Source organism: Xiphophorus maculatus, chromosome 2 (genome assembly GCF_002775205.1).
Source record: "Xiphophorus maculatus strain JP 163 A chromosome 2, X_maculatus-5.0-male, whole genome shotgun sequence".
NCBI lineage: Eukaryota > Metazoa > Chordata > Actinopteri > Cyprinodontiformes > Poeciliidae > Xiphophorus > Xiphophorus maculatus.
Window position 1 is genome coordinate 14,869,338 of NC_036444.1, and position 10,536 is coordinate 14,879,873.

Consider the following 10,536-nt stretch of genomic DNA (forward strand, 5'->3'; position numbering starts at 1 on the left):
TAGTGGTTATTTAGTTTTTTATTTATTTTTGTAAAAATAAAAAGCTGAAAATAATACTTGGACATAACAAAATACTGTAACTGTGTAGTTTTGCTAGGAAGCCTCACATTATCAAAGAAAAATGGGCAAAATGTTGAGACTTGGACATTGCAGCCCAAGTCACAGAAGAGACATGACATGCAGCCATTGTGTAATCAGCAATCTGTTAACTTTGAGCTAAAATGGGAAGCATGAAGTTTCACACAGACAACAAAAATGCCACATTACACGTGTTAAGCTGCACTTGGATTTCAATTATGTGTTTCGTTGTTAAAACAGTTTAAATTTTTCCTATTCTATAATCAGAGCTTTCCATTTATATAGAGAGCTATTTTCTACCTGTTCAGCTATTGAACATTTCTAAGCGGTGGACAGGATAGTTATTATCTTCCTTACTTCCTTGATATATTAAATTTCAGATACAATTTATCTGAGTTAGGATCTGACCTCTTTTTAAAATAATTTTGAGTAAATACAGTTCTGTCACATCATGGAGTATCTGCCTGATGTGGACTTGAGAAGTGTTAACAGATTTTGAGCCTTTGTCCACAAAGCATTGCTAAAAATAGTAAATAATTGTTTTTTGTCCCCTTTAAAATAATATTCAGATAACAGTTAGCAGATTATATTAATGGACCATGCCCCAGCGCAGTAATAAAATATTCTATACAATTGTTATTCATAAGTTGATTTAATTCTAAAAGAGCTGACAATAAAAAAAGAATTTCAATTGTCAGAAATATTTACAATAAATTTTCATATTAGTTAACATAGGCCAGGTAAGTACTGGTTCATAGGACCAATGACGAGTGTTAAAAAGAAGTGTTATAATTCCTACACACAATTAAAAAGTCTTTAAAACACCAAAAATATATTGTCAGTTTATACCATTTTGCCTAAATAATAGTCATAGCATAAACAATTTAAGCTGAGAAAAATAGACTGAAACTTAGAATCAGAAACTAAGAATTAGAGACTGAAACAGTTACAACAATTATTCATAATGTGACTGGGGATTCTCAATACATTAAAACTTTTCTGTACACGATATGTGTACAATGAATTAACAGCTGAATTTTATATATAAAAAAGTAAATCTAGTAAAAATTACATAAAAGATAATTTCAAACAAACTAAATCATTTGCTTTTTGATGCTGAAACTCCAACATACAGGAGCTGCTATGGCATTTTTTTTTCAGTGGTTGCAATGGACTGAAGCCAAGTACATTATATTGATATTGATACCAATTAAGCTCTAGAACCAAGACCCCTGGTGCAAATTGGCAGTTCAGTGTGGCCAACCTTTATGCAAGTCAATTTATTGAATGGAAGGAGGGAGAAGCAAATGTTCAAGAGAGAAGTTACTGACTTAGAGTTCATAAATAACAGGTGAAAAGATTTTTCCAATGAACTGGATCAGGTCTAATAACGTTTATCTCTTATTACAACTGCTCATATTTAGTTAAATATTGAAATCCTAAAAATTCAAGAATATACTTTTAATAAATAAATCATCAAGTACTGTTTAAGTTGCTTGGCTACATGTGTTTAATTGTCAATATATACAGGCTTTAGTTTCCCTATATGTGGTTTTGATAGAAATATGAATTAGAGCTAAAAGGGGAAAAAAAACAACTATGAATTTAAGTATTTAAAAATATGTTTTTGTGTCACATAAAGAACAAAACTAAGATCAATATAAATTTTAATATTTATTTGTAAGTTTCATCTAATCTTGGTAAATCTTTGTTATTCTACTTAGCTTTTACTTGCAGGTTGTTTTTAGGCTTAAAGATCAGTTAAGGAACGGTGTGTTTGTATTTACTCAAAATATTTTCCTTCAAGAAGACCTTTTGTTATTTTTTTTTTACCACTAAAGATCAAAACGACAAAAAAAAGACACTACCAAAGGAAAAGAAAATGGTAAATGGCTTGTAGTTGTATAACATTTTTTCAAGTCCATATGACCCCAAAGCAGTTTACACTAGATTCAATCATTCACACAAACATTCACATGCCGATGGTGGCAAGTTACTGGATAGTAACCAACCACTGCCCTGGGGCACACTGACAAAGGTGAGGCTGCCATGCACTGGTGCCACCAGACCCTCAGATCGCCAACATCAGGCAAGGAGGGTGAGGTGTCTTGCACAACAATAGAGGCGGCAAAGCGGGGATCGAACCGGCAACCCACCAACTGTGGGATGAACTCCTGCCTCTGATGTTTAGTCTGATTTCCTGACACATTTATTTGTACATGACCTGATTCTTCCTTTCATTTAGCTTTTACATTTAAGAACGTTAAGACATTTGCGTATTCAAAACCCATCTGACTGTTGTGGAACAGGCCCACCGCAAAGTTCAAGATGAATAGAGTGATGAGTCATTTCAAAACTGAGACTAGACATAATGTCTGAAAGCCATTGCATATAGATGGGATGGCTAGCGGTCTCCATTCTCAGTAGTAATATATATTGTTTTTCCCTGCTCACAGTATCAAAAAAAGCAAGTAAAAGGTTGGATGTAACTTCCAGGTCAATAATCTAATTGAAGGCAGTTTTCAAAACATATTGGCAATAGTCACATTTTTTCTGCCACACCAGTGCCAGGAAGTATACAAACCTGAACATTTCCTTAACATCCCAATCATCTGCAGTATTTCATGCATTCCAACTATTGTATACAGCTAAAAAAAATAATTCTTATTATTTAAAAAAGGATCCAATTTTAAAAGATGCATTTTGAAGAACTTTCCATTCAAAATAAAATTTACTTTCACCAATAATGTCACAGAACTTGAGTAACATTGCTGTGTTAGTATTACAAAAAACATTAACTAGGCTTTGTGTTTATAGTGGTGGAAGTCAAGATTTTTATTTCCAAACAAGAAAATCATAGATATGTTTTCCCTGTACTACAGCATTAGAAAGCTTATAAGAAAAAAGTGCTTACTATTTCATAAATCAATTGCTTTTTTTAAAAGTCAGTTTACAGAGAGATCATACTTAAGACCACTTTTCTGACTACATGGATGTCACGGTGATGTTTCTGCAGTCTATCATTAATATCACCTAATCCCTCGAACATGGATCCATCCTGACAGCTTCTAGCCTACTGTGAGCACCCTTAGGTGCTTCCTGTTGTGCAATCAATACATTACATCTGCATAATTAAAAACAGGATGTTATTAGTAAAGAGTTCTGATAAAAAGAGTGAGTGGAGATGCTTAATTATTGTTTCAATTGTACAATTTGCTGTTCAGTGTTTATTTACCTAGATTATAAAGTTCAGCAGATAGAAAATAACATTAGAACAAAGAAGATTATGTGGAAACAACAATTCTTCCTTTAAAATAAACTGTAAGTGTCTCTGTGTCTTGTGCATTTTTGGTCAAAACAGGTATGTTCTTCATTCAGTGACATAAGAGGTCGGTGAAGTACCCAAAAACTGGACTCAGAATGAAATAACTTAAGTAGGACTGAAAACAACTCCTAGAAGTACTTTTTTATTTATATGGAACTGATTTACCTACCTCTTTGAATCTGATCTGCATATCTAATTTAAAGGTCCTCCTGGAGCGAGCCAAGTATCCTGAGTGTTCTCACAGGTGAACATGTGTGGATTTATCACACGTCAATTCTAACCCTGTGGTTGTTTGTTGGATCTGGAGGGCCTGTTCCAACAGCTGTGAGTTGACATGCCCCCAGAGAGGATGTAATGGCTGCATGGCTTCCCTCCACATAGAATCACTGTTTGTGCCCTGTTCAAAGGAGGACAATTACTCACTTTCCATGGCCAATGTATGTCATGTATTTCAAACTAATACTGTCAAAATTTACACGGCAAACTTTAACAAACTGAACATGATCTAATTTGCAGTTTAATTTTATGTAAAGCACAGGAGAGTATCTCTCTTATTTCTGTGTGTTACAATCAATCAGAGCATGAATGTCCTTTACTGTACATGGTTAATTTTACTCAAAACAACTTTATTGATATAACACACATTCAATAACTCATAACTCATTTAAAATCTTTCACAGTCCTCAATCAATAACTCCTTGGACAGTCAATGTGCATACTTTGCCTGACAAGTCGATCAGAGAAGGCCCATGGCATGGTGTTGCAGATCTGTCAAAGCAGAGACATTAATGTGCCTGTTGGGTTGTCAGCTCAGCTTTTTGTCATTGTTGATGCTCCACTGTGAACTTACACTTTAGGAAGATAAATGTGACAATGGAGTTTACTGTGATTATTCAGTCAGTTATGCTTTATTTCACTAATATATTTATAAATGAAATGGTCACAAGACATACATGTTGTGGTGCTTACCATATCATTCAGGTTTTTGAATTTTATTTAATAATGACGATACCACATTTAAATAAAATGTAGCTGCAGTACCCACTGAGCCACATCCGTGCTTCAAAGCAGTCCCATACTTCACATTTATGTTGGTCTATACAGACAGTCTATATATACAGACTGATAAACAAGACAGACAGACAGACAGACAGACAGACAGACAGACAGACAGACAGACAGATAGATATTTTCTCTATTTATTTATTTAATTATCAATAAAATAAATAAAGCAGTTGAAGGTGGACTAGTCTGTCAGAAAATCCAGGTCCACTTTTTTCTCCCCAATCTACTCTTGACTATAGCCTTGGGTCACTGAGGCTGGAAGACAAACAGGATATTGCATGTCCAAAAGTAGACCTTAAATGTGATAAGTAAAGCTTTCTGTCCCACAGGGATTCAAATTCTGAGGACTTCTAACCCAATGACACTGATTTATACTGACTGCTATTGCAGCTAAAGATTTGCTCACTCTTTCTGGTTTCTCTGTAGTCAAATCCTCTCGTCTTCTCCTCCTTCCTCGAGGCAATGTTGTCTGAAGTTTCTGTTCCACTTCATCTCTCTTCCTAGCCTTTGCCTCTTGGAGTAATAATTGCCTCACATAAAATTCTTTAAATGCACAGATCTGTGAAAAGTGTCGTGATAAAGGCCACTGGTGTCGGGGTGTTCAAACTCTGCATTCACAATGTCCGGAAAAGCTATTTATTGCATTTCTGCTAGAGCTATGCCAACATACCATTTTCAGACTTCTTACTGTGAATTTTTCCACCTCCTTGCAGAAGCACATTATAAGAAGGGCAATAACCCCTGGTGAACTAACATGATAAGAAAAGGGAAATGAAAATATTTGTTTTTACATTTAAAAAACGTCGATTATGATTGCAAATAACTGACTGAGTACTATGACATAGCGAGCCAAAATGTCTATTCACATGAAAACGTAATACATATACCTCTAAACATAAGTTCCTAACATGTGCTTGCACATATCACATTTAATGCAAGTTAGCTTACCATTAAATGCTTACAGAAGTATAATTTGAAGAATTTTGTGAGTTTTTCTGCATTGGTCTTCAAACAACATGACAACCCTTTAGTGTGTGTAGATAGGGCATTGCTCAAATATTTTGCTTTAAGCTTTAATCAAGTATTTATGAATCTCTTTGTCCAACACATGTGAAAATACACATTTTCACATGTGTATTTCCACAAATTACAAAGAAATATCCTGTTTCACTACTTCAGTTCAATAAGTGAAGCTCATATTGCAAAGGTATATTATACACAGATTTATACATCAAGTGTTCAGTTCTGATGACTTTGATCATTTTGTTTAACCCCTATTGAGAAGCCACAATTCAGCAAACAAGACCATTTGAATATTACAAAGGACCGATACAAGATTTTAACTACAGAAATACTGTGCTTTGGCCTTCAGAATAATGATGAAGAATGCTGACTTGACAGCTGTTCAGCAGACAATCACTGACACCCTCTACAAGTTTGATAAGCCACTAAAGGTCACTTATAAAGAACTTGTCTGTTTTCAGTTCTGTGTTCAAGCATAAAAATTGACATAAAAATTGATTGCTTACCAAAAAAATTTGGTAAGCAAAAGTTTCACCAGTTATAACTAAAACAGCAATGTTGAGAAAATAGTAAAACAAAGTTCATTCAGGAGTTCGCAATAGATTCACAAAGAATGAACATTGGCCAGAGGGAATGCTTATCTAAGCCACTTATAAAATACATGGACTACAAATGTCATGTAGTCCAAGCCATGTCTGAACCAGAAACAATGTTAGAACTCTTTTCCAATATTGTGTGTAGGATTTTTTTTTTCTGAGGAACTGGATATGGACTTTTGCTTAGCTATAAGCCACGATTACCACAATTTACAAAATTAAACAATGAAAATTTTATACTGTATATTTGTACATTGTTTTAAGTGTAAACTAAGAGAACATTCAGGCACTTTCACAGTAACATAAACATGTAGCTAAATCAATTACCGTTCTCTGCATTTGCAGCTTCCATCCAGTTCTTCTATACTGTCACTGTGCTGCTTTATTGTTCTGTCTATTCTGAAAAATGACCAGACACCACACTTTTAGCTCTGACTTTACCATATGTCTTCAGTAGGCTTTGGCACACAGAAGCTAAGTAAAAGTGCCATTTATAAATCTGTTTGATGACAACAGCTGTCTCCACGGACACAAAAATCACACAGAATATGACACTCTTCCCTGTCTTCAAAGTCATTCACACAGCTGAGTGCATTCCTTCAACTATAGTGAATGTGGAATATCAGTTCATTGATAGAGAGTTGCGAACAAAGAAAATCATAATTGAATGAGCCAATGGCTCCCCAGGACTTTAATTTACATGAGTACTTTTTGTTTGTCACCCTTAGTGTAATCGATGTTTCCCCACACTGATGAGATGGAATGCATCAGGTAATTAGTTGTCTGTATACAATGCCAAACACTGTTTGGCGCTCTGTTTTTTCTTCTTTTTTTTTTCTTTTACATAAGCATCTTTTCCAATCCAAATTTTTGCATACAACTTTGAAATTCGACACCCAAAAAAAATGCAGCAAAAATAGGACTGGACAACATTGGGAAAACACGTGTGATGCGATGGTGTTCCACCCTGCCTACTCTGCGCACCAGGTGCAGCCAGAAGCGCACCGCTGATTGGTGGGCGGGGCAGATGGCTTTATAGTAGAGCAGGCCGCTGCAAGGTGTGTGTGTCTTCGTTTCCCCTGCTACATGTCTGCTGCCCGAGTGGCTTGTGTGCTTGATCGGCTTATCTGTGCTCATAAGTGCCATTTATACCATCTGTGGCTGGGACTGTGGTTGGGTTTTCGGTGCTATACCTGCCGTGCGTTTCTGCAGCGTTGCTCTGCTGGCGTTAGCGGCTGCAGCTGGAGGTTGTTGCGGCGTGCGACTTTCATCTAGTCCTCACCTGCTGATCCGCTCCCTCCCTGGGCAATCTGTGTCTCCACTCTTGTGTACGCTACCTGCTATTCAGATTTAAATTTATTTTACCTGAATCCACAGTTAATGAGTTTTCTGTTTTCGGCACAAGATTGTTTTGGAGTTGCAGCGCTTTGGACGCTCTGCTGTTTTGTCTTGCCGGTGGTTGTTTGGGCCGCTCTCAACTAAACCTGTTCCTGCTTGGGCAGGCTTAGTGGACTGGGCATAACTCCTGTGGACCTGTTAAAGACTCTGAAACCTGACAACAATTTCTTCCATTGCTTGAAGTGTTTTTCTAATACATTTTGTCTTTGTTGTGCATTATTGAAATTACTAATTGGTTTGCTTTTTTTGGTTTGATTTACTAATTTGTTTTCTTTTGCATTTTTTTTTTTTTTAATAACAGTTGTCCTTACTTCACATGATCCCTTTTCTTTCCAGGGACCTAGTAGTAGGCCTGTTTTTAAAAGAGAAATGTTTTAAGAAAATTGTTCAATAAAATATTGTGTACTATTCTGTGTTCTGGTGCATCTTGTTAAAAAAATCTCCCCCTGCTGCTCACACATGCAAGCAGTAATATTGGTGCATGTTATAAAAATATAACTGAAAATACAATAAGTGTTTATGAACTTCTAGTTTGGGTTCACAGCAGACACGCCTCAATCAGAAAATAGAAAGATCTCAACAAGGTATTAAAAAAGCAAACTAGTTTTTGGCTTACATTTTTAGCTAACATTTACAAACCAGGCTGTACTGTACAATATGCATATTGCATACAAGCCATAAAGAAAAATGTGCAATATATTGCGCAGCCCTTGCATATCACTCTGAACAATTCCGGTTTGGAATAACAAAGGTCTGTTTTAGCTCCTGAGAGTTAAGTTAAAAGATAGTCGGACTGAAGCTCATCCCATAGGAAGTTTGCGCTTTTATAAAACAACTTCATGTTTGCTTCCATGTGGTTCTTCATTACAGTGTGTTTCACCTCGCTGATATTGCTGCAGATCTCATTACATTTTAACTTGTCTTCCACAAAGTTTTGCAAAGAAATTATTTTACAACATTTCAAAGAAAAAAATCCCTGGTGTCAATTTGTTACATTAAATTTATTAGAGGGCTAGAGTTTTATTGAGTTTAATTTTATGCTTCTGGGGGTGGAAAAGTGTTTGACCTGGACATTCATCATCCAAATACACGTTGTGCTTGCATTTAGCCTTAGATTAATGAATTGGCACTGTTTGGAGGTGATTTTCCTTAAGACCTGACCTTCAAATGTATACTTGCTGGTTTCACAAGAGGCACACTTTTACACAATAGCATGCAATTATTAGAAAGCATTCTTGTATGAGTGAATAGATAAAGGCCACTTAAAATAACTAATGTACATACATTGGGCTTTAAATAACATTTTTTTTTTTTACCTTTTATGTATTACTGACTTATGCTCTAATTACAGAGTATAGTTACCACATGCAATAAAGTATAGCTACAGGACTTGGTGATGAAGCATAATTAAAATATTTTGAGTTAAATTAAGCTATTAAGTTCTTAGAAACAACGAAGACCAGGTTGATAAAGTCAAATTTTACATTAATAAACAATTGTGAAAGTAATAGAAGTTGTTTAATTTCAAAAGTTCCTCCAGCTGCCAGTACACTCAACTTTAAGACTTTCTGAAAGTGTTGTAGCCTCCAGGATTGCAGAGAAATGCAGTTTTGCTGGAATGTTGAATATTGCATAAAAGTACATCTCTTGCTCAGAAAATGAGACTCATGTATTATACATATATAGTGATATGTTCCAAAACTTCTTCTTTTGTAACTTTGATCATCACTTACAGATATTGAAAACCCAAAACTTAATGCCTCAGAAAATTATTTTATGTTTTGAATTTTAAACTTTGAAATGAGTAATTAATTGAAGCCCAATTATCGGGAAGACTGCTGACTTGACAGATATCCAGAAGATATTCACCATCACCCTTCACAAGAAGGTTAACCCACAAAAGGCAATTGCTAAATAAGGAGGTTGTTGTTACACATTAGCAGAAAATTGAGTGGAAGGAAGAAGTGTAGTAGCAGAATGTGCACCAGTAACAGGAAGAACCACAGACTTGAGGAGATTGTCTTCTAATGCAGTTATTTTTGTTTTTTTGTTTGCTGGTGTTGTATGTCATACTGTCCAACCAAACAACTAAAAAATAAAAGCAACCAAAAATGCATTGTGGCTCTATGCTTTCACCAGCTAATAGCTCCATATTATCCTCTTTTTAATACTCCCCCCCCAAAAAAAGAAAGAAAAACTTTACTATTGTATAGAGGATTTATGATGCTTTGATGTGAATGTTACTTCTAATTTTCTCCCCTTCTAAATAGTGTGGAATTCATATCCTGTAGCATACCGAGGTACGTTACGCCATACAGCCACAAACCCTGATGAAGAACTGACTGTTAAAATGAAATTTAAAATGTCCTATAAAAGCTCTGAAGTGATCAGAAACTAGATCAAGTGGTCAGATCCACATTAAGTTTCAAGCAAACAGCATGCTAAGGTGAGTGAATATTCATCAGTGCAGATGGCATACCACAGTGGGAGAACAATGGTGTTATTAATGTTCAATTGCTGCAATATTTTAGTCGCAGTTAGGTCTGTTACACACTAAAAGTATTAATAGCGTGTGAGAGTTTTAGACTATTCAAAAAAATCTTTGGTAACCCGACCTATCTGATTTGATCATATTGTCTAGTCAAAGCCAATATCAGGGTGTTTATTTCCCTTCCTTCATTCCTTGGCAAAAAGAGCAATTTCTTTTTATGTCTGCAATCATGGAGTGCTTTATCCTTATAGATACTTACATGAGTAATTTGTGAATTCAACATATAAATTAAGCACAACAAGTAGTCTTTAAACACCTCTTTTAATGAATATATTTCTCCTCAGTTTTCCACTGAAACCCATTTATTACAAAAGACAAACACTGGAATACCAAGCACTGACATTAAGCACCCATTAATTTAACTGAGCCTCAGGAGCAGAATAAATAAGAAAATGAGTTTAATGGTGCATTAGTGAGGAGGCAGTGGAACACGAACTGAGCTGTTTTCTGACTAGAGAACCCTTTCAAAAACTGAGGAACATCAAAAGAGGAAAAGCTTG